The sequence below is a fragment of the Lithobates pipiens genome, unplaced genomic scaffold (assembly GCF_037356315.1).
Source record: "Lithobates pipiens isolate NorthernLeopardFrog02 unplaced genomic scaffold, aLitPip1_a1.2 Scaffold_23, whole genome shotgun sequence".
Classification (NCBI taxonomy): Eukaryota; Metazoa; Chordata; class Amphibia; order Anura; family Ranidae; genus Lithobates; species Lithobates pipiens.
Genome location: NW_027507785.1, coordinates 139,747,354 through 139,768,918, shown reverse-complemented (window position 1 = coordinate 139,768,918; position 21,565 = coordinate 139,747,354). Strand labels below are relative to the sequence as shown.

The 21,565-nt window shown below is 46.9% G+C and overlaps 1 pseudogene; it reads left to right on the top strand.

Moving 5' to 3' along the window:
• The first annotated feature begins 15,587 nt into the window (after positions 1–15,587).
• On the top strand, positions 15,588–15,708 carry LOC143928843 (5S ribosomal RNA; annotated as a pseudogene).
• Positions 15,709–21,565: the final 5,857 nt, after the last annotated feature.

The following is a 21,565-nucleotide window of genomic DNA, read 5'->3' as shown; positions in this document are numbered from 1 at the left end:
TAGGCTGCCTTAAGTGATGTGTTATTTAACATGTTTATTATATAATTGTCTTATAAGTTGTTGCTAGAGGGGAGGGGGGTATCCATGAGCCAGCCCTACCTCGTTATCTAACCCCTTGTGTTAAAAGTGTATAAAAAGGCTGTATTCTGTCCAATAAATCATTCAAGATTCTACAAGCTATTTTTGACTATACTTGTATTCAATGCAGCTATAATAATATATCTCTCTGATGATCAGACTGGAGGAAGCGGTATTACTGACGGAAGCACTCAACGGAGTGTGGGATAGGATCTGTCACACTTGGATATCTTTCTATATCCTTTTCCTGTTTAATACAGTTCAACTACCTTTTCCCACAGACAATTCTTTTTCTTTTCCCATAACTCAGAATCCAGAAACATCAGTGCAGCACTGGATGAAAGATGCAAGGGTCTGTCAGGAATCCAGAAACTCATTGACCTTTTATACACACACAATAATTACAAGCAAACAGATCACAGGTGAGGATGGTTACCTTTTTTTTTTTTTTCACGGTGAAAAATATTCGCTTTATTAGGAATTGACACACAAGTTACAAACAATCAAATCGGTACAACAAGGGAGAAGAATACATTATACATCATACAAAGAAGTTGTACAATCTTCCCCGGTAACACCAAGCTAAGACCAGAGGAAATCTGAGTTCAATATGACAGTCAATTTAGCAATATAACCACATTGCCCCCCAGCAGGCCCTCCCAGGGGGGAAGGGGGGGAGAAAAAGGAGCGGGAGGGGGCAGGACAGGAAAAAAAAAGGGAGACAAAGAGGGAGGGAAAGAGGAGGGGGTGAGAAAAGAGGGGGGAGGGGGAAGGGGAGAGGGAGACCACCACAGACGGGCCCAGCAGTGGCACATCTGGTTCCCTATGTATCCTCTCTATCTTCTGCCGTCCAGGGCATCCATATGCCTTCAAATTTCTTAGGACACTTCCTGCTTAGATATGTCATTTTGTATAGCGGTAGGGCCTTATTTATGATGTCTTCCCACAAAGCCACCGAGGGGGGGGACGTAGAAGTCCATTGGAGGAGAATGGCCTTCTTGGCATAATAAAGCAAAAACGCTACCAGGAGTTTGGAGTAGCGAGACATCTGGTCCTCCTCCTGAATGCCAAGAGAGCCAGCTCCGGGGACTGGGGAAGGGACAGGCCAAGTCGCTCATTAATGTTGTCGAACTCTGCAGTCCAGAAGCTGGCCACATCAGGGTAGCTCCAGAACATATGATAGAACGTCCCTATATCCTGTTTACACCTAGTACAGGTAGGGTCCCTCTGTGGGTACAGTCTGTGCAGTCACTGCAGGGTATAGTATACTCTATGTAGAAACTTGGTCTGTGTCACCTTATCTCTAGATGAGATAACCAGGCCCAGGCTACCCTCAAAGCAGTCGTTCCAGTCTTCTCTCTCTAGGGTAGGAATATCCGTCCTCCAGGCCTCCCACAATCTCTCCATCTTAGGAGAGTCCACACTAAGCAGCGAGACATATAGGGACGAAAGAGGCCTGGAAAGTAGATCCAGAGCCAGTAGCTCCTCTATGGGGTCCATAGAGAGAGTCGTAGTCTCCGGAAGCTGCGCCCTTGCCGCATGGCGTAATTGGTGATAGCGGAAATACATCCACCTAGGTAAATTGAATTTAGTGGAGTGTTCTTTATAGGACACCAATCTTCCATCTAGCATAATGTCCCCCAACGTCTTCACCCCGTATCTCGCCCACACCGTCGGGTCCGGTAAAATCCGGAAATGCGGGAACCGAGGGTTCCCCCACAGCGGCTGTAGGGGCGACCAGACACCCGGTCTAAGAAACTGCCTCCTGGCTAACCCCCACACCCTAAGTGTCATCCTAGTTGGAAGTGGAAGTCCGGGGTATGCTCCAGGCCCTCTATACACTAAGTTGCTGAGATTCCCTAAGGAACCCACTCTAGCTGCCTCCAGGCAGACCGCAGCATTTGCCCTAGAGCAGGCAAACCACCAACGGACCGACACGAGGACCGCTGCCCAATAATAGACTCTGAAGTTAGGTAGAGCCAGCCCTCCACAACGCACAGGCAGGCCCAGGGTGGTTCGCGCAAGTCTAGGAGTGGAGCCCCCCCAAATAAATGACCCAACACAACTATCTATATCAGCAAAAAACGCGCCCGGGATCAAAACGGGGGAGTTCCTAAATGGATAGATGAATTTGGGAAGATACACCATCTTTAGCAGATTGATGCGACCCAACAAATTCAGGGGAAGCTTCCCCCAGGAAGCGCATCTGGCTTTAAATTGAAGTAGGGCAGGCCGCAAGTTAAGATCATAGTAAGTCGAGGGGTCACTGCCCACCAGGACCCGAGGTACTTGAATTCAGTGACCCATTGGAGCTGGGTATTCGCCGCAGCCGCTCTCGACCCCGGGTCCAGAGGAAACAGGACAGACTTGGTCCAATTTATTCTGACCCCAGAAAAGCGACCAAATTCATCAAAAATCTCCAGAGCAGCCCGCAAGGAGGAGTCCGCATCCCATAAGTATAGCAGGGCATCGTCGGCGTAGAGCGACACTTTCTCCTCCAGGGGGCCGATCATCAACCTCTATACCCTCGTAGACGCCCACAGGGCTACAGCCAGAGGCGCCAGCGCAAATAAAGAGGGGGAGAGGGGGCAGCCCTGACGGGTACCCTACTCCACCTGAAACCCCTCCGATAGCCTGCCGTTAATACGCAAGCGAGCCCTGGGTCGCCTATAGAGTAGCTACAGCCAACTCAGGAAATGGGGACCAAACCCATATCTATGCAATACCGCCCAGAGATGGGGCGTGGCCTGACGCTGTATGGAGTAGGACGTGCTGGCCCTGAGCTCCGGCAAATAATCCTTTTAAAATCCTCAGGCTCATACAATACTGACTGCAAATATCTGTACAGGTACCTGGGCATATCCTTCACACTCCAGCAGACCCCCGGCGACCCTCAGATTAGTGGCAGTCCGTGCAGAACGGCGATTTCCCGATCGGTGGCCGACAGCTTCAGGAAAGTCCCCGGCTTCGGCCTACTCTTGGTGACGGCGGCCATCTTGGTACACCCGAAACTCCGGCCAGCACTGCAATCGGACCCTGAGGCCCACAGGACCACCCTACCCGAGCCTGAAACCTGCTGCATGGTCACCCCAGACCCCTGAGGTATGTCCCCAACCAAATCGCAGAAAGCGGCTGCCGCCAAATTGGATCACTCTCGCAGACTGGAAAAAGGGGGCATGGAGGTTGGTGGGGCCCCTGGGAAGGTGGGGGGGGAGTGAGCCACAAACCAGTGACACTGATAGACTGCTTGAAGCGATCACGTTGTGCAGAACCTCACTCACAGTGCAAATTGAAGAGGTGAAAATGGATATTTCCCTCATTAGGCAGGACTTTCAAAAGCTCAGGGACCAGGTGACGGAAGCAGAGACCAGAATAAGCACAGTGGAAGACGCCATTCCGCCCCTGCAGTCCTCCTTAGACGGCATGCAACAGCAGATACGCCAACTCCAGTCCAAACAGGATGACATGGAGAACAGGTTGAGAAGGTGTAATTTACGCTTTATTGGTTTGCCGGAGGGGACTGAGGGAAGGGACACTACTACGTTTCTTGAACAACTCCTCATTACCACGTACGGAAGGGAAGCATTCTCTCCCATGTTCGCAGTGGAGCGAGCGCACCGCATGCTGGCCAGACCCCCCCCCCCCGCAGGGAGCTCCCCCCGCACCTTCATAGCCAAACTACTTAACTACAAAGACCGAGATGCGGTGCTGCGAATGGCAAGAGAGAAGGGCAACAAATCCTGTGGGTAATGTTAAAGTGGCCATTTTCCCAGACTTTTCGGCAGAGAAACGCCGCCCCAAACCTTTCTGGAGGCCAAACGCAGGCTGAGAGATAAGCACTACAATACTCCATGCTTTTCCCTGCCCGCCTCAGGGTGGAGCATGATGGCCGACCGCTATTCTTTGAAGATCCGGAGGATGTCATATCCTGGTTGGAACAACGAGCCCCACCTGAAAGAGCCGGGAGACCGTGACCCAGGTACTTCATTTGGACCCATTTACCTGTATACTTTATCCTATTTTTACATTTATTTATTTTTTCTCCTTGCTCTGTACTCACGATAGCACCTGGTACAACTTCCCCTTCTTTTATTTTTTATTCTTTCTCCCCCTAAAAGCACTTACCGGGTGACTCATTCAATCACATGGGAAACTTACTGTGTTATGATTGCTTCCAAACAAGGGGCGATATACACCGCTCATGATGAGCTCCTCTCGACATTGGAAACCCAGGAATACTTCAATGTGAGTACAGAGTATGCACTTCAGAGAATGGAGAGCCTTATTTCTCCTATCTACTACACTACTTGAATTGACATACCATTCCAGATCACACTGCCTTAGGAGATGCCAGGATGCAGAGTCCTACCATTTGCATACAGTGTGCAGGGAGACTTTACCCCACGAACCTCTGGGAGTCGCTACGGTGCTGGATGGAACTTTTTTAGGAGATGCTTCATGCCTATCTATGGAGGGCGAGGGGACAGGGGAACCCCGATCCATCCTAATTTGTTTACCGTATATACTCGAGTATAAGCCGAGATTTTCAGCCCCTTTTTTTAGGCTGAAAGTGCCCCCCTCGGCTTATACTCGAGTCACCGCCGTCTGCCTACCTGATCAGCGCGTCATGCAGACAGACGGCGGCCATTCCACTATTCAAAAGCCGCGCCTCCCTGTCTGTGATAGGCGGAACACTCAATTTCCCAGCAGTCAGTGTTCCGCCTATAACGGACATCCGCTCATCCTCATACTACGGACGAGGATGAGAGGATGTCCGTGATAGGCGGAACACTGACTGCTGGGAAATTGAGTGTTCCGCCTATCACAGACAGGGAGGCGCGGCTTTTGAACAGTGGAATGGCCGCCGTCTGTCACAGATGAGGAGGAGAGGTGCGGCTTTTGAATCCTGGCATGGCCGCCGTATGTTTTTATGACATGCTGATACATGCTGATCGGTGCAAAATGGCACACAATGGCACACGGAGCTGCAGAAGGACACAGAGGCTGCAGAAGGACACAGAGGCTGCAGATTGGCACACGGAGGCATGCACAGGACACAGGTAGGCTGCAATGGACACAGGGAGGTACACAGGGAGGTACGCAGCTGCAGATGGGCATTGTTGACCCTCTTTTCAACTCTTTTAAGCTGTAACAGTAGCTGCTGCATGTCTCATCTTCGGCTTATACACGAGTCAATACGTTTTCCCAGTTTTTTCGTGGTAAATTAAGGGCCTCGGCTTATATTCGAGTCGACCTATACTCGAGTATATACGGTATGTGGTTGACATCCCCTGTTCGACTTGCAATCCAGATACCCAGATTTTTGTATTACCTCCTATGCATATGTTGATTGATAGCGCACTTCCCGGTTGGGACACAACAGTTCAGGGATCAAGCCCGCACCAGTTGGGTGGGGTTCAGGGCAGGGGGGGGGAGTTATTCTAGTTATAGGTTTGTTCTGTTTTTTTGATGTTATGCATACTGTACCCAGCCAGCAGGTGTCACCTTATTAAGAAGAGTTCTGTGACTGCATGTCTGTTATGTGAGGTATTTATACTGAAGTTCAGGTTGGGCTCCGCGCACCGACGCATTTTGTACGCGGGGGAATTGAGGCCCACTGTGCTTATGCCAATTGACCCCCAAAAATTCCCACCATGACGTCCTTAAAATTCTTCACGTGGAATGTGAGGGGTGTACGCGAGAAAATTAAGCGTGCGGCAGTCCTTGCTTTCCTCAAAAAACAATGTGCAGATGTGATAGCCTTGACTGAGACACATATCGAGGGAAGCGTCCAGATGGCACTTCACCGTCCATGGGTTGGCTGGACATTTCACTCTACCCATACATCCCATGCTAGAGGTGTTTCTGTTTTGATTGCTAAATCAGTGCATTTTGAGATGTGTAAACTGTCCACAGACATACAGAGTCGATATGTGTTTCTCTCAATTAAAATCTATGGTGAACCTTTACTTATACTGGCTTTTTATGTGCCACCTCCGTTTAACCTCACGGTAATTAAGGAAGGACTATCCTTCATGGCCCGTCATTCTTCCATACCCGCAGTCTGGATGGGAGACTTCAATACTACACTTAACCCAACCCTAGACAGGCTACAAGTGACTCTGCCCACCCAGAACGTACCTACCCAATTACAATTCCAAAAGGCAAGACAGAAAGTTTTCTTCTCCAGGCAGAAGATGTTTGAGCATGGGGAAAAGGCGGGGAAATTACTGGCGTATCTGGTGCACGGTGAGGATAGACCCCCAGTGGTAATTACGTTAAAAGACCCCGGAGGATGACAAATCACAGACCCACCTACGGTAACTTCCATGTTCAGAGAATTCTTTACAGAGCTATACCGAACGACAGCCCCCGCTGAGACTGACTCAATGTCCCTTTTCTTTGAAGGAGTTGCTCTTCCGCAGCGTACACATGAACAAACTGACCTCTTGGGGGCACGAAATACAGACGGCCATAGCTAGTTTTGCCAGGTCTAAATCCCCAGGTTCAGATGGTCTCCCAATTGAGTTTTATTCCCAATTCAGCGACACTCTTGTCCCCAAATTATTGACCCTATACAATCATCTTTTTAAATCTAGAGCTCTACCCCCTTCCATGACCGAAGCAACAATAGTTCTAATCCCTAAACCAGGGAAAGACCCAGGATACCCAGAGTCTTACCGCCCCATATCCTTGTTACAGGTTGATGCCAAAATACTAGCCAAAGTCTTGGCCATTAGGCTTAATCAAGTCATCCTATCATTAATCCACACGGACCAGGTGGGCTTTATGCACGGTCGGAACACCTCATTTAACACCTCATTTAACCTTAGGAAACTATTTATAAATATGCAAGCCACACATGAGGAGGTTGAAACATGGGTGGTGGTGACCCTAGATACGGCAAAAGCGTTTGATTCGGTAGAGTGGAAATACCTTTGGAGATGCTTGGATGGATATGGTTTTGGTCCCAAATACCGCCCAGAGGTATCCCCATTCCACTCTAGAGTCGAATGCCTTTTCAGCATCTAATGAGGCTATGACTCTGGTCCCGGCGTTATCATGAGGGATAGTCAAATTTAGATACAAGTGCCGTAAATTGATGTCAGTGCCCTTACCAGGAATAAACCCCGTCTGGTCAGCATGGACAAGTTCCTCCAGGACTTGCGCCAACCAATTCGCCAACACCTTCGCCAAACAGTTTGGCTTCAACGTTAATCAAAAAAATTGGGCGGTAAGACGCACAGTCCTCAGGGTCCTTACCCGGCTTGGGCACCAACACAATATTCGCTTCCGACGTGGATTCCGGGAGTGACCCCCCCTCCAGAGACTGGGCAAACAAGACTGTTAGCTTAGGGGCCATCAATTCCTGATAGGTGGAATAAACTTCCACGGGGATGCCATCTGCCCCCGGGGACTTCCTCGCCTGTAATTGGGCCACTGCCACCTGAACCTCCTCCAAAGAGATGCCCCGCTCCAGGTAGTCCACTGCCCCCGAGACAGAGCAGGAAGTTCCACTCCGTCCAGGAAGGTCAGCAGAGCTGAATCATCATAATCTACCCTAGTGGAATATAAGGAGCTATAGTAGCGCACGAACCTAGCCAGGATCCCTTCCGAGTCTGTGATAGGAGTCCCCCCCTCGTCCCTGACCCTTCCAATATGGGTGCTGTTAAATTGTCCCCGGGCCAGCCATGAGAGCAACTTCCCATTTTTATGCCCATACTCAAAGACTCTCTGAGCAGTGCTCAGCATAGACTTCTTGGCCATATCTATCCTGTGGAGCTCGACCGCCCTGAGCGCCACCTGCCATTCCTCATAATTGAGGGGTGTAGGGTCCGCTATGTGTCTACTCTCCTTTTCTCGCAGCAACCCCTCTAGTTCCTCCAGCAACCACACAGACTGTTTGCTACACCTAACAATTTGGGATATGTATTCACCCCTCAGCCATCCTTTAAACGCATCCCAGGCCCGGTGGAATCTGCTTTGTCCAACCAGTAGCGGCACAAGGCCTCCGGCATATCCTCCTGAACCTTAATATCTGCTATCCAATACCCCGACAACCTCCACAGTCTCTTCCCCGCAGGGAGTCCCAGCGACACCCCGAGGAGAAGAGGGGCGTGATCAGAAACCCCCCTGGGCAGAATCCGCACGCTCCCTACCCGCTGCAGCATAGCCTGTGTAACAAACCCCAGGTCTATGCGGGAGAAAGTGCGAAACGTGGAGGAATGGCAAGTAAACTCTCTGCCCGAGGGGTGAACGTGACGCCAGACGTCCAGCAGCCCAAACGGATCAGCCCAATGTGCCAGACCCGGCGCTCTCTGGGAGGACCGGTGGAGCCTACCAATTCTGGACACAGAGCCATGTTATAGTCCCCTATTAACAAAACATTCACCACCCCATACCGTACAACCGCGTTCTTAATTTCAAACAGAAGGTCAGTATCCGCAGGTGGAGGTAGGCATATACCGACCAGTACATAGTCCACATTTGCTATGGTGACATGCATAATAATAAACCTACCCCCTGGATCTGTCTTCAACTCATGAAGCTGGAACGAGAGGGACCTGTGTACAAGCACACTCACCCCCCTGGAATAACTTGAGTATGTGGCATGATAGTGCTGGCCAACCCACGCTCTTCTGAGACCAAGCACTCGTGAACCCACCAGACGTGTCTCCTGCAGGATACAGTAATGGGAGGAGTATCTTTTCAAAAAATTAAACACCAACGAGTGCTTGACCGCAGAGTTCAGACCCCTCACGTTCCAGGAGAGAACAGAAAAATCAGCCATAAATGACAGCGGAGCGAAATGTGTCACAATCCCGCAGCCCACCCTCCCAGAGAGCAAACATCCCGCCTTAATTGACACCCTGTCTCCCACAGTCCTACAGACTACTAGGCCCATGTGACCCATGGGATCAAACCGCTCACCCGGACCCGGCTTTCCAGATTGTGATTGTACTTGTAACAATAAACTGAAAAAAAAAAAAAACTAAACAGAACCAGAACCGGAACCATAACTGGTCAGCAACGGCCGACCTCCCCACCCCGCAGATCCCCAACAGTGGAGTCCTGCATAAATCCCCCAACAAAAGAAAAGGAAAAGACACCTAAGTCCTTTTGAGCAACCTACTCAGGGAGGCGTGCACCAGACCTCAAACACACGGGGGGACCACTATCCCAACCAGCCACAGGCGCAATTAGCCCCCCCATAAGAGTTACTAGAGAACATCAGTCACTGTATCATGGGTATACCCATCTAATTCACGTGGCACATCTGGAGACTTCACAGCAAAGTAATCAGGATGTGTAAGGCTTAGGCAGGCACAGTAGAGTAGTTCACAAGTTCCCAGCAATTATAAAATGGTGATGATGAGGGGGGATATAGTCCTATCAGTACCCCATGGCCAGGGGCCATCCAGCGGAGTCGCCAAAAAAGCAAAAAACAAAAAACCAAGTCCAGGGCCCCACACCCCAAGTCATCCCCCCTCTCATTAATCATCCAGGCTGGGGATAATATAAGAGGAACCCCCACCGAAGCATTAGTCATCTTACCCAGCCCAATAGTCAAACTATGGCCATCGGTCACCAAAGCCAGGAGAAGGTTATCCAACTATTCAGGTAGGTAGTGTCTCCAACCACGAAGCGGCATCCCTAGGGTGAGTGAAGAATCTGACAGTCTCACTGTCAACCACACGAAGTTTCGCTGGGAAGAGGATACTGTACTTGATCCCTTTAGCCCTCATGGTTGCCTTGAGCGCATCAAAGAACCTGCGCTGTTTTTGGGTCTCCATAGTGTAGTCAGGAAACCAAAGCATCCTGGAGTTCTGGTAATTGAGCTCCTTCGTCAGCCTCGTCGCTCTAAGCACCTCTGCGGAGGGACCCTGTGAGCTCTTTCCACGGTAAAGTACGGGGACAGCTGCGCCCCCAGGAGCAGGGAGCGAAGAAGATCCTCCACAAACACAGTGGGATTCTGCCCTTCCGCCAGGCCCACTATCCGCAGGTTGTTGTGCCTGCTGTGGTTCTCGGCATCCTCCGCACAATATTCAAGGGTCTTCACCTTATTCTGCAGGGTCCAGATCGCCACCGAGTGCCTCGCCATCACGTCCTCCACCTGGCCCACCCGCTGTTCTGCCACACCCAGCCTTGCACAGATCTTATCCAGGTCTTGTCTAATCAGGCCCACCTCAGTCTGCACAGCCTCCATCTTCCCCGTCAGCGCCGTCTGGCAGGCCGCTATAGCAGCCATCACCTTAGGTATACCCGGGAGAGGCGAGGTGTCTGCCTCCGCTGGCGCGGTCTGCGTAGCCATGTTGGAATGACCGCGTGGGCCTCCCGCTCCACGTGTCTCCGGAGTGTCCAGCGCCGGCTCCCCTGGGGGAAACCGAATCCTCCTGCCTCCCTTGTGTCCCGCCGAGGAACAGGACAGCATAAAGGGGGTCAGGCAGTCAGCCCAAAGCAAATAACACGGGTAGCAGGATCAATCAGGATCGGTCTCTAGCAGAGCTCTGGGAAGCACGTCTGCTCACGTCGACATCTTGGTCACGCCCCCCCCAGGATGGTTACCTTTAATAGCCCTTCAAACCCCTTTGTGTCAACTTGTGTGCATGTTATCAGGCCAACATCACCAGTGTATATAAACTTTTGATCAGGGTCATTTGGATAATTTCTGTTGACATTATGATTTAAAAAGAGTAAACACGGTTGATTGATAATGAATGGCTTCAGCCAAACACTAACTTTGAGTGAAAGAAATGTTTATTAAATCGCACATCACGGGACACAGAGCCATAGTAATTACTATGTGGTTATAGTCCACCTTCAGGTGCTGGACACTGGCACACCCTAAACAGGAAGTTGCCTCCCTATATAACCCCTCCCACTACTGATAGTATCTCAGTTTTTTTGCCAGTGTCTAAGGTGTTGGTCACGGGTGAAGATGTACTGTGCTGAGCTCCACTGGAGCAATCCTTGCTGGGGCTAGCTATGCAGCCGGATCAATTGAAAGTGTCTTTTAGGCAGAATTGAATGGTACTCAGGCCTCGTATCCAAAGAAACAAGATTTTGCCTGTAACGCTTCTTTTTAGAGAGCTGGACCCCGGGATCCAGTACTTTTGGTATTAAGGATATAGTTTTACTAGCAGGGTGCTTTTTACAGGTCCAGGATTGTGGGTTCCCGAGGGCCCCCGGTTCCTGAAGGTTTATTTGTTTTTGTTTTTTTTGTAATTTTTTATTTAAGGATTGCAGGATATACAGAAAGAAGCTGAAGACAAACATGTTTCCCAGTTTCCCTTATTGCTGAACAGAACATAGTGCTCACTATACAGTTTAAGTACATGACTAAACAGCATTTCGTTATTTTTTTATTACATTCTGTTAAAGCCATAAATTGCTGAACCCCCCCCCCCCCCCCCCCGCTGCCCACCCTTGTGGCTACTCCAGTACAGCGAGGGGAACTTTCAGGTAGCTCACAACCCAGGCTACAACTGGGTGGTAGCATCCACGCGGGGGGGGAACCTCGTCTCAGAGGGCAGGGTTCATTCAGCATGTCACTTCTGGATTTTAATTTTCGGTAAGGGAATTGAGGGGACAATGGCAGAGTTCTCCGGAAATCACAGGAATTTTTCACTTATGTGGGAAGTAAGGGTATTAAAGGGTCAGAAGAGGGGATGGGAAAAACAGAGCGAGAGAAAAGAAAGAAGCAGACAAGAGTGGGTAAGAAGGAGAGGAGAAGGGCTGTGGGACTCCAGCAGGTCTGGCAACCCCGACCCTCAATTTGTCTTAGAAGAGAGGACTCACATGTAGATCTTGTATTCCTCCGAAAATCGGAAATGATTCCAAGGCATCCAGCGGGTGTTGTGTTCCTCCTCCCCATCTCTCATGGCAGCTGTGAGTTGCTCCATACGATGGATGTTGCAGACCCTCGCCAACCATTGTGACACTGTCGTGGGGACTGCTGCTTCCACGCACTGGGAACACAGGCCCTGGCCGCATTCAGAAGGTGTTTCAGCAGAGACTTGCGATACTTCTTTCCTGACAAGGTAATCAAATTTAGAAGTATTGCTGCTGGATTGTCCTGGAGAGCAACTTCAGTAAACTTGTGAATGATCTGGAGAATTTGTCTCCAAAACGGGGTCAGAATCGGACACTCCCAGAAGATATGTAGCAAGGTGCCATTCTGCATGCCACATCTCCAGCACAGTGGACTGTCTCCTGGGAATATGGCTGCCATTACTGTGGGTGTCCTGTACCAGCGAGTCAAAATTTTGTAAGTGATTTCTTGGCATTTGCTACTTAAGGAGGACTTATGAGCAAAAATAAGTATACAATTATTTTGATCCTCAGTAAACTTTGTGTTGAGGTCCCTTTCCCATTTTTTTCAGGAATGGGGGGTCCTGCTGAGATGTATGCTCAAGTAGGATATTCTTCGAATAGGAGAGGGACCTCTGTTGTGGTCCCTCTCCCCCTGAAAGTTTTTTGACGGAACCCACCGTGAAGGGTGAAGATTGGGTCTGTTGGTTTTACCATAGAAAACCCTGCGGCGGGAAAGGTAAGTGGAGTTTTTCTTATGGAATGTCTTCTTTAAAGTAAATGTCATGCCTAAGTGTCACCGCTGGGGGCTGTATGGAGCATGTACCTTCTCATGCTTTGCTCAGAGATCGTGCTGTGTCACAGAAGAAGCAGACTTTTGCTTCCTGCAGTCACCCCCACCTGAGCTGAACTCTTCTCCTCTTCAAAAGGCTGATAAGGGAGAACTAAAAAATGATTGGCAATGCCGTTTTCTTTCACCGCCACTACACGGCAGCGGCTTCCAGGTCTCCTCCATGCCATCCCTCCCTCACTCAACCGATCTTGTCAGATCGGAAGGCCTATGCTTGCGTTGGAAACTCTTTTTAAAAAAAAAGAAAGGAGGGGGTGTGATGCGATGGTGGGAGTGGGGCTTAGTGCGGTGTTGGCGTCCTCCAACGTGGGAGTGTTTTTTTTTTAAAACACTGGCTGCAAAACTTGTCAGACATAAGAGCAAAGAAGAGCATGAAAGAGGTTTTGGTGATACAGGCATTTCCTATTTGACACATTTACTATTTGAATCAGGCTAAGCATTAATAGCAGCGGCAGTAGCTGGACTATTGCTCAAGCAGTGGAGGCGATTTCTTCTGGTAGTACCTCTGCTTTGTACATTGGGCTATGGTCAGAAAAGGGGTTGAAACAACCCCAAAAAAGAGCTAAAAGGGTCTCTCTCAAGCTCTGGAAAGCCTACTCATCTCTACAAATGGCATCCTCCCCTGAGAGAGGGTGGCTGGTCAGAGTGAGCATCAGGGCCATGAAATGTCTGCAACTCCTTTAACACTGCAGCCCGTGTTTATTTTATGATAATTAAAAAAAAAAGTTTTGCAACTTTAATCGCATCCCAATGTTGGTCAAAATGCAACAGGTTTTCTTCCATTACCTAGGACCCTCAAACTGAGGAACTAGGGGGCATTAGAAGATGAATTCCCTCAGGGGACCGTGGTGAGGCCAATGACTCCCTCTTCTGAGGTGTCAAATGTGGGAGAATCAGCTGTTCCAATCTTAAAGTTTATGGTGCAATTTCTTGCTGAATGATCGCTCCACATTTATGTACCCTTAACTGAGTGGGTTCAATAAAGCCTCCTCAAGCTGTGCATGCCTTTTCCTGTCCATTCATTGCTGGAAAAGCTTTTTTGTATCTGAGAGGATCACCAAGATAAGCATTTTTTTCCCTCCTAAAAAGTTTTCACACTTCATCCTATGGTGGAGGAAATTCACTAAGTAGGGTATACCAGCAATTAACGCTGCTATATCCTGTGTGAATATGTTTGACTTGTTCGGCAGAGAATGCTCAAATGCTTAGGGATCCAACAGATAAAAAGGTGAAATTACTATTAAATTTAAAAAAAACACTTTTTCTCTGGCAGATTGAGTGTCTCAGCCTGCGCTGACAGTAATTGTTTAATCATTGAGAGACCAGTTTAAACAGGTGTTCAAGGTTATCCTGCTCAGCAGGCCCAGGAGGCAGCTTTATGTTTGCAATAGTTGCTATGAGAGATTCTATCCTTCAGGCCTTGCGCCCTTCGCTAAGAACCTGGTAAGAAGCTCCAGGCTAGCCTTCCTTTTTTTGCGGTGAAACAGCTATTTGGGGATGTTTAGATAATACAGCCAAAGAAATTCTAGTGGAAAGCACCCCTTTTGCCATTTAAGAAAAGGAGTAAATGTATTTCCATTTTAAAGCTCCTTCTCTTGTGCCAGAGGCATCAGCCTCCAAGCAGTCACAGCGGCTTCCACCGTAAGGTTCAATCGAATAGGGGGAATTCTTCTGCAGTTCTCAAGGATCTGGTAGGAAGGGTGTCGAGACGAATGGGGGACTTCCTCAATAGCTCCAGGGTACAAACTGGAGTTCCAAGAGTTCCCGTCTCCTCGTTTTCTCAGATCAAACATTTCTAAGGAGCCAGAGAAAAAGAAAAAAGTGATCATGGGGGTCCCCATGTAAGAACAGAGGCTGGGGTTTGATCCAAACCTCTTTTTTTCAAGGTGCCAAATCCAAATGGACATTCTCGATCTCAAAAACCTAAATTCAATTCCTGAATATAACCACTCTTTTTTCGTATGGAGTCAATCCAGATCAGTTATATCCATCCTACAAGGACGAGAACTTCTGGCATCAATCAACATCAAAGATGCATACCTCCTATACCTCCTATTTCCTTGCTCACTAGTGATATCTACTTTTCAAGGTGGAAAATCTTCATTTTCAGTGTGTAGCTCTGCTTTCCGGTCCAGCTACTGCACTTTGAGTGTTTACAAAGGTTCTGGCCCCTCTTCTAGCCAGATTAAGGGCTCAAGGCATAATGATTATGGTTTACCTAGTCGATCTGTTCTTGATAGACCTGTAGTAGACTCGGTAGCCCGCTTAGACCAAAGTCTGGTCACCACATTCAACTGCCCGGAATATCTAGGTCGGATTCTCAACCTAAGAGAAATCTTCTTTAAAACCATGAAGAAGGCTAAAATACTTGGGTCCGATCATACCCTGTTTCCCCTAAAATAAGACCTAGCGTGATTGTCGACGATGGCTGCAATATAAGCCCTACCCCCCAAATAAGCCCTAGTTAAAGTCCTTCTATGTCTTATTCTCAGGATAGGGCTTATTTTTGGGGAAAGAGGGTGGGGTTTATTTGGGGGGTAGGGCTTATATTGCAGCCATCACCGACACTCATGCTAGGTCTTATTTTAGGGGAAACAGGGTAGATACAGCCAGAAAAGGGTACTCTTACCCCAGGCAAAGATCAGCGCCATAAAGGAACTTATTTAGGTGGTCGAAGCAAGACAAATTTCTTCTATTCAACTTTGCATGAGGTTGTTGGGAAAGATGGTGGCTTCATTCAAGGCTGTTCCTTGTGCTCAGTTTCATTCAAGACTGCTCCAAAAAAGTATCCAATCGGCTTGGATCAAAGGGTTCAAAGCTCTACATTGCCAATGTGTCTGACTCCAAAGCCTATGGCCACATCACCCTGATAGCGCCCCCGATCTCGTCTGATTTTGGAGGCTAAGCAGGGTCGGGCCTGGTTAGTACCCGGATAAGAGACCACCTGGAAATACCAGGTGCTGTAGGCTGGGTGTGCTGGAGCCTCAGTTTATGGTTAACATCCAAAAATCTACTAAGGGGAAAGTCCTTCCTTCAGTTACCTGGGAAGTGGTAACAACATATGCCAACCTTTTTTGTTTAGGTTGTGGAACAGTCCTGGAAGAGGCAACTGCCCAAGAGAAGTGGCCCAGATCAGAAATGGCCTTGTCCATTAACATTTTAGAAATTCATGCAGAGCTCTTGGTCCTTAATCACTAAGGGGGCACAAGAAGTTGTGTGGACCAGAGAAAGGTGAATCATATCCTATCTTGGGCAGAAAACAATGTACTTAAAAGAATGAAAGGACAGGTTCCCTTTGGGGTTTTCAGGCAGCGACAAGAAGCAGAAATAAATTTGTAAAAATATATTTATTTTATTAGTTCAAAGGCTTAATCGCCATCATAAATTTAAAATACAGACTCTGGTATATGTTAGTACAGCATATCGATTGGTAAAGGATATATGCAACATTTGGTACAAAGATAGTTACAGGAACAGTTTACAAATACATCAATATTTCAAAAGCTACAAATAGCACCCATGCTACCCCAATGCATTTCGACCTCCAGGGTCTTCTTCGGGGGGGGGGGGGGGGGACAAAACCCAAGCAGAAGGGGTGATTATATCGTATATTCTGCAAATAGTCAAAAGAAAAAAGACTTTCAATAAAAAAGTTTTTTAGCCTACAAATTAGCTAATTATTATAGCTTATTTCAGTAATATTTACCAGTTCCACCAAACCGTTACTGTTCAACCAGAGACTTATTAAAATCTGAAAAATAAATTAGTGCCTTCTCTCAAAGGGTCATCCTGGTACCGCTGCCCTGCTGTTCTAACCCACTTCATCCACCCACCAAACTGGGGGAAAGAAGGGGGGGGGGAAAGAGGAAAATGACTTCACAGGGGCATCGATCGCTGACTTGCAAGAATTGACAGTATCTGGAGTTTATCCAGGGGAACCCTTTCCATGCACTCTTTTTTCTTACATTTAGAAAACAATGTACTTTGCCTATCGGCAGTCTTCATTCTAGGAATATAAAATTGTCAGGCGGACTACTTGAGTTCCCTTCACCCCGAAATCTTCCTGTCAATGTGTCAAAAATGGGGGATCTCAGACATAGATCTGTTTGTGTCTAGGTTCAACAAAGAAATCATCAACATTGTGTCAAGAACAAAGGATCTGCTAGCATGCAGAGCAGATGCCTTGCTATTCTGGTAGAATCGTTCCTTACTGATTTATGCATTCCCTCCTTTTCTTTCTGCGTCCTCGACTTCTTCGCAGGATCAAGCAGGAAGGGAAGTCGTTGATTCTTGTGACCCCCAGCTGGGGCCCAAGAAATCTTGGTATGCAGAGATCGTAAAAATGGCAGTAGGGGACCCATGGACCCTACCATCACGGGCAGACCTTCTCTTGCAAGGTTCGGTGTTCCATCCTACTTTACAAATGCTAAATTTGGCTATTGAGACCCACACTCTGAAGAAGCGTGGGCTGTCAGGTTCAGTAGTTTCTACCTTGGTTAATGCAAGGGAGCCGACCTGCATAATTATATATTATGGAGTTTGAGAAACATATGTCTCCTGGTGTGAAACCAGGAGTTGCACCCCAGGAAATAGGTCAAAGGTAGAATCCTTGACTTTCTGCAGATGCGGTGAGAAATAAGGTTGGCCTTGAGTGCTTTCTAAGGGCAGGTCTCGGCCTTATCAGTATAATTTCAATGACCACTTGCTTCGCATTCTTTGCTTCATAACTTTATTCAGGGGGTAACGCGGCTTAATCTCCGGTAAGGTAACCCCTGAACCCTTGGGACTTGAATTTAGTTTTGTCTGCATTACAAAACAGCCTTTGTTTGGCCCGATACAACATATTCCCTTGGTCCTTTTTTGACAAGGAAACCATTTTTTCTGGTAACCATATCTTCTGCAAGAAGGCTATCAGAATTGGCTGCTCTTTCTTGTAAAGAGCCATATTTTTATTGTTCACAAGGATTAGTTATTATTGTGTCCTCATCCTAACTTTTTACCGCAGGTAATATCAGGTTTTTATCTAAACCAGGATATTGTTCTACCTTCATTTTTACGGAACCCTGTTCTATGGAAGAAAAATCACTACATTCTCTTGATGTGGTGAGAGCAGTCAAAGTCTACTTAAAGGCTGCTCAGATTCGGAAAACTGATGTTTTTTCATGTTGCCTGAAGGTCTGAAAAGCGGACAGCCAGCATCGAATTCTGCTATTTCTAAATGGATTCGACAAGTAATCGTTCAAGCTTATGGTTTAAAGAGGTAGTTTCATAGTTAGGAAGGTTGAATAAAGACACCAGTCCATCCTGAGTGAGTATCTACAATTGTCCCTATCCCTTGCACACTCATCAGTCCTTACCCTCAAAGAGCCCAAAATCCAAGGTCCCCATTCATATACTAGGGCCAATTTTGACAGAAGCCAATTAACCTACCTGCATGTCTTTGGATTGTGGGAGGAAACCTGAGTACCCGGAGGAAACCCACTCAGGCACAGGGAGAACATGCAAACTCCAGGCAGGAAGGGCCATGGTTGGGATTTGAACCAGCGACCCTTCTTACTGCTAGGTGAGAGTGCTAACCACTACACCACTGTGTAGTGCTAGTTCTACCCTCTCAAAGCGCACTCCCCTAGGGCTGTTAGTGCTTCGTGGGCAGCGCATCACCAAGCCTCCATAGCTCAATTCTGCAAGGCTGCAACATGGTCTTCAATCATACATTTACCAGATTCTGTCTTGTGGATGTAAAAAGACATGAGGATGTGACCTTTGGGCGCAGTGTACTGCAGGCAGCAATATAAATCCTCTGATCTCATGGTGCCCTACTTTGGTCTTGTCTCCCTCCCCTCAGTTGGCATTGCTCTGGGACATCCCACATAGTAATGCCTATGGCTCTGTGTCCTGTGATGTACAATTAAAGAAAATAGGATTTTTATAACAGCTTACCTGTAAAATTATTTTCTTTTGAAGTACATCACGGGACACAGATGTCCCGCCCCTCTTTCTAGTATACACGTGTATTGCTTTGCTACAAAACTGAGATACTCCCAGTAGTGGGAGGGGTTATATAGGGAGGCAACTTCCTGTTTAGGGTGTGCCAATGTCCAGCACCTGAAGGTGGACTATAACCACATAGTAATTACTAAGGGTCTGTGTCCCGTGATGTACTTCAAAAGAAAATGATTTTACAGGTAAGCCGTTATAAAAATCCTATTTTTTGTGTTATCATTCATGTTCTTTGAAAAATTGCCAAGAAATCATACATTCTGCCAGGGTACATAAACCAAAAATATGTAAAATTATTCAATTAAACATTTATATAATTGCTCCATATAATGTAATAATAATAGAAAAAACGATCAAAAACAGCGCATCAAAGGGACTAGTAGATTGATGTGAAAAAGACTTTAAAATGTCATTTATTAAATGTAAACAATGAACACAGACATCTGATCCCTGCAGGATCTAAAACACATAAAAAACACCAATCATAAAACGGACAGATGTTTGATAATGAAAAGCTCCTCAGATCTCTCAATTAAAATTTTGGAAAGGTGAAAACCAAAGACCAATGTGTACAGCTATCGAATGCCTAATGAATGCAATCAATCATCTGAAAGAATCCAGAGCGTTGTATGAAAAGTCAGTGTAAACGAATGGAACAACGTTCCTAGGGACACTCACTTCATAGGTGTTCAATGGGCTGCAGAGCTGATGAGTCCAGTCTGATGACCGAGGGGGAGGTGTTTATTTCAGCTCCATCTGAAGCGTTCGGCTTGGAGGCAGAGGTGTAATGCTGCACGCTGGGTGGTAAGGATCAAGCTTAGTCACCAGATGATATCAGCTGTACACATAGGCAGCTTAGAGAACGCTGCACTGCTTGCAGCGCTGCTTGTCCGAGCGGCTGTGGATCACATGAGAGGCTTGTCACGTGGAAGGCTGTGAAGGGGAAGGTTGCTATGCCGACTCTCCTGCTTACATGTTTCGCGCTCCTGCGTTTTGTCAAAGCTAGAGCGGCATACAGCAACCAGAAAGATAAAGGCATCGGGTAGTGTGTAGGGGCGGGAACTGCCTGTCCGTTTTATGATTGGTGTTTTTTATGTGTTTTAGATCCTGCAGGGATCAGATGTCTGTGTTCATTGTTTACATTTAATAAATGACATTTTAAAGTATTTTTCACATCAATCTACTAGTCCCTTTGATGCGCTGTTTTTGATCGTTTTTTCTGCTGCATCCATTTTTTGCCAAGTCCATAATGGGTTAACAGCCGCACATTGAGACCATCTACAGGACATTTATTTAAATAAACGAACATCCCACGAGATAGCCAAGCGCTCTTAAAGAGTCCAGTCATTTGTGCGCCAACTTTATATTGTTTTGTTTTACGATGTAATAATAATACAATGGAATTTATTGCTAATATAATTACTGGCAATTATTAATACTTGTTTATAGGGCACTTTTAAATAAGCCCCTTTATCTTTCAAGTAATGAGAAAGAAAAACAAAGTCATCACTCTCATTATACACATACATCTGATTTGGTTGTCTGGGATTCTTATGACTTACAACCTGGAAGAATATGTGATGAGGTGTTTTTTTTTTTTGTTGCTTTTTTTTTTTTAAACATCTCTCATAAGATTCACGAGCAATGAACTTACATTCACCCTTCTAACAAACAGAACAAGATGGTTTCCCATCTGCTCATAAAATCATGTATAAAATAATACGTATAGGCCTTAGAAATTCTTTTTAACCTCAATAGTTCTGACACTACGTCTTATTAAACATTCATAAACCCTGATGTACTGACTGATCTCACATCTTGAGGCCTTAAAATGCCAGGGCAGTACAAATACCCCCAAATGACCCCTTTTTGGAAAGTAGAGTTTTTTGAAGTTGTAATTTTTTTCCCACAATTCTTTAGAAAATACTTGCAATTACACCCCAAAACACATTCTGCTTCACCTCCTGAGTAGGGGGATACCACATGTGTGAAACTTTTTCACAGCCTAGCCACATCCAAGGAGCACCTTCAGACATCTAGGGACATAAATTGCACATGTAATTTACTGACTACCTATCACATTTGTGAAGGCCCTGGAGCACCAGGACAATGGAATTACCCACAAAATTACCACATTTTGGAAAGCAAATGCCTCAATGTATTTTCTATGACATAATGAGTCTTTTCTATATTTTTTTTTTTTACACAAGTTTTTGGAAAATGTGGAAAGAATGTCTTTATTTTTTAACGCAAAGTTGTCAATTTATAAGATACTACATACAACATGGACATACCAAGAATTACACCCCAAAACACATTCTGCCGAGCAAAGGGTAAACAGAAGATTACCTGTGGTTTTAGTAGTGCAGTTGTCCACAGAGAAGAGCATTGGTCCAGGCAGCAGGCAGGGACATGGTCAGCGACAGTGAAAGGAATCATCCAGGCAGCAGGCAGAAATACTGCCCATAAACAGGTCAGGGTCAGTGCAGGCAGCGATATTGTCAGCCTCTGGTCTCCAGACCCTAATGCCAAAATTACAAAACCTGGAGAAAATCTTAGTTTTCTTCACTCTGGAAAACACTACTCTGGAGCCCCTCACATATGTGAGACCCCCTAAGTTATATCTTGAATCCCACTACTACAATAGCTACACAAAAGACCAGTCCAAGTTGCAGGCAAAAAACGTGGTCAATTAACAGGCTGAGGTCAGTTCAGGTGAAAGGCAGAAACTTGGTTGATAATCTAGGGGGCTGGCAGAAGCATTGTCGCTAAACAGGCCGGGGTCCGTTCAGGTGGTAGGCAGAGGCACGGTCAGTTTAGATGGCA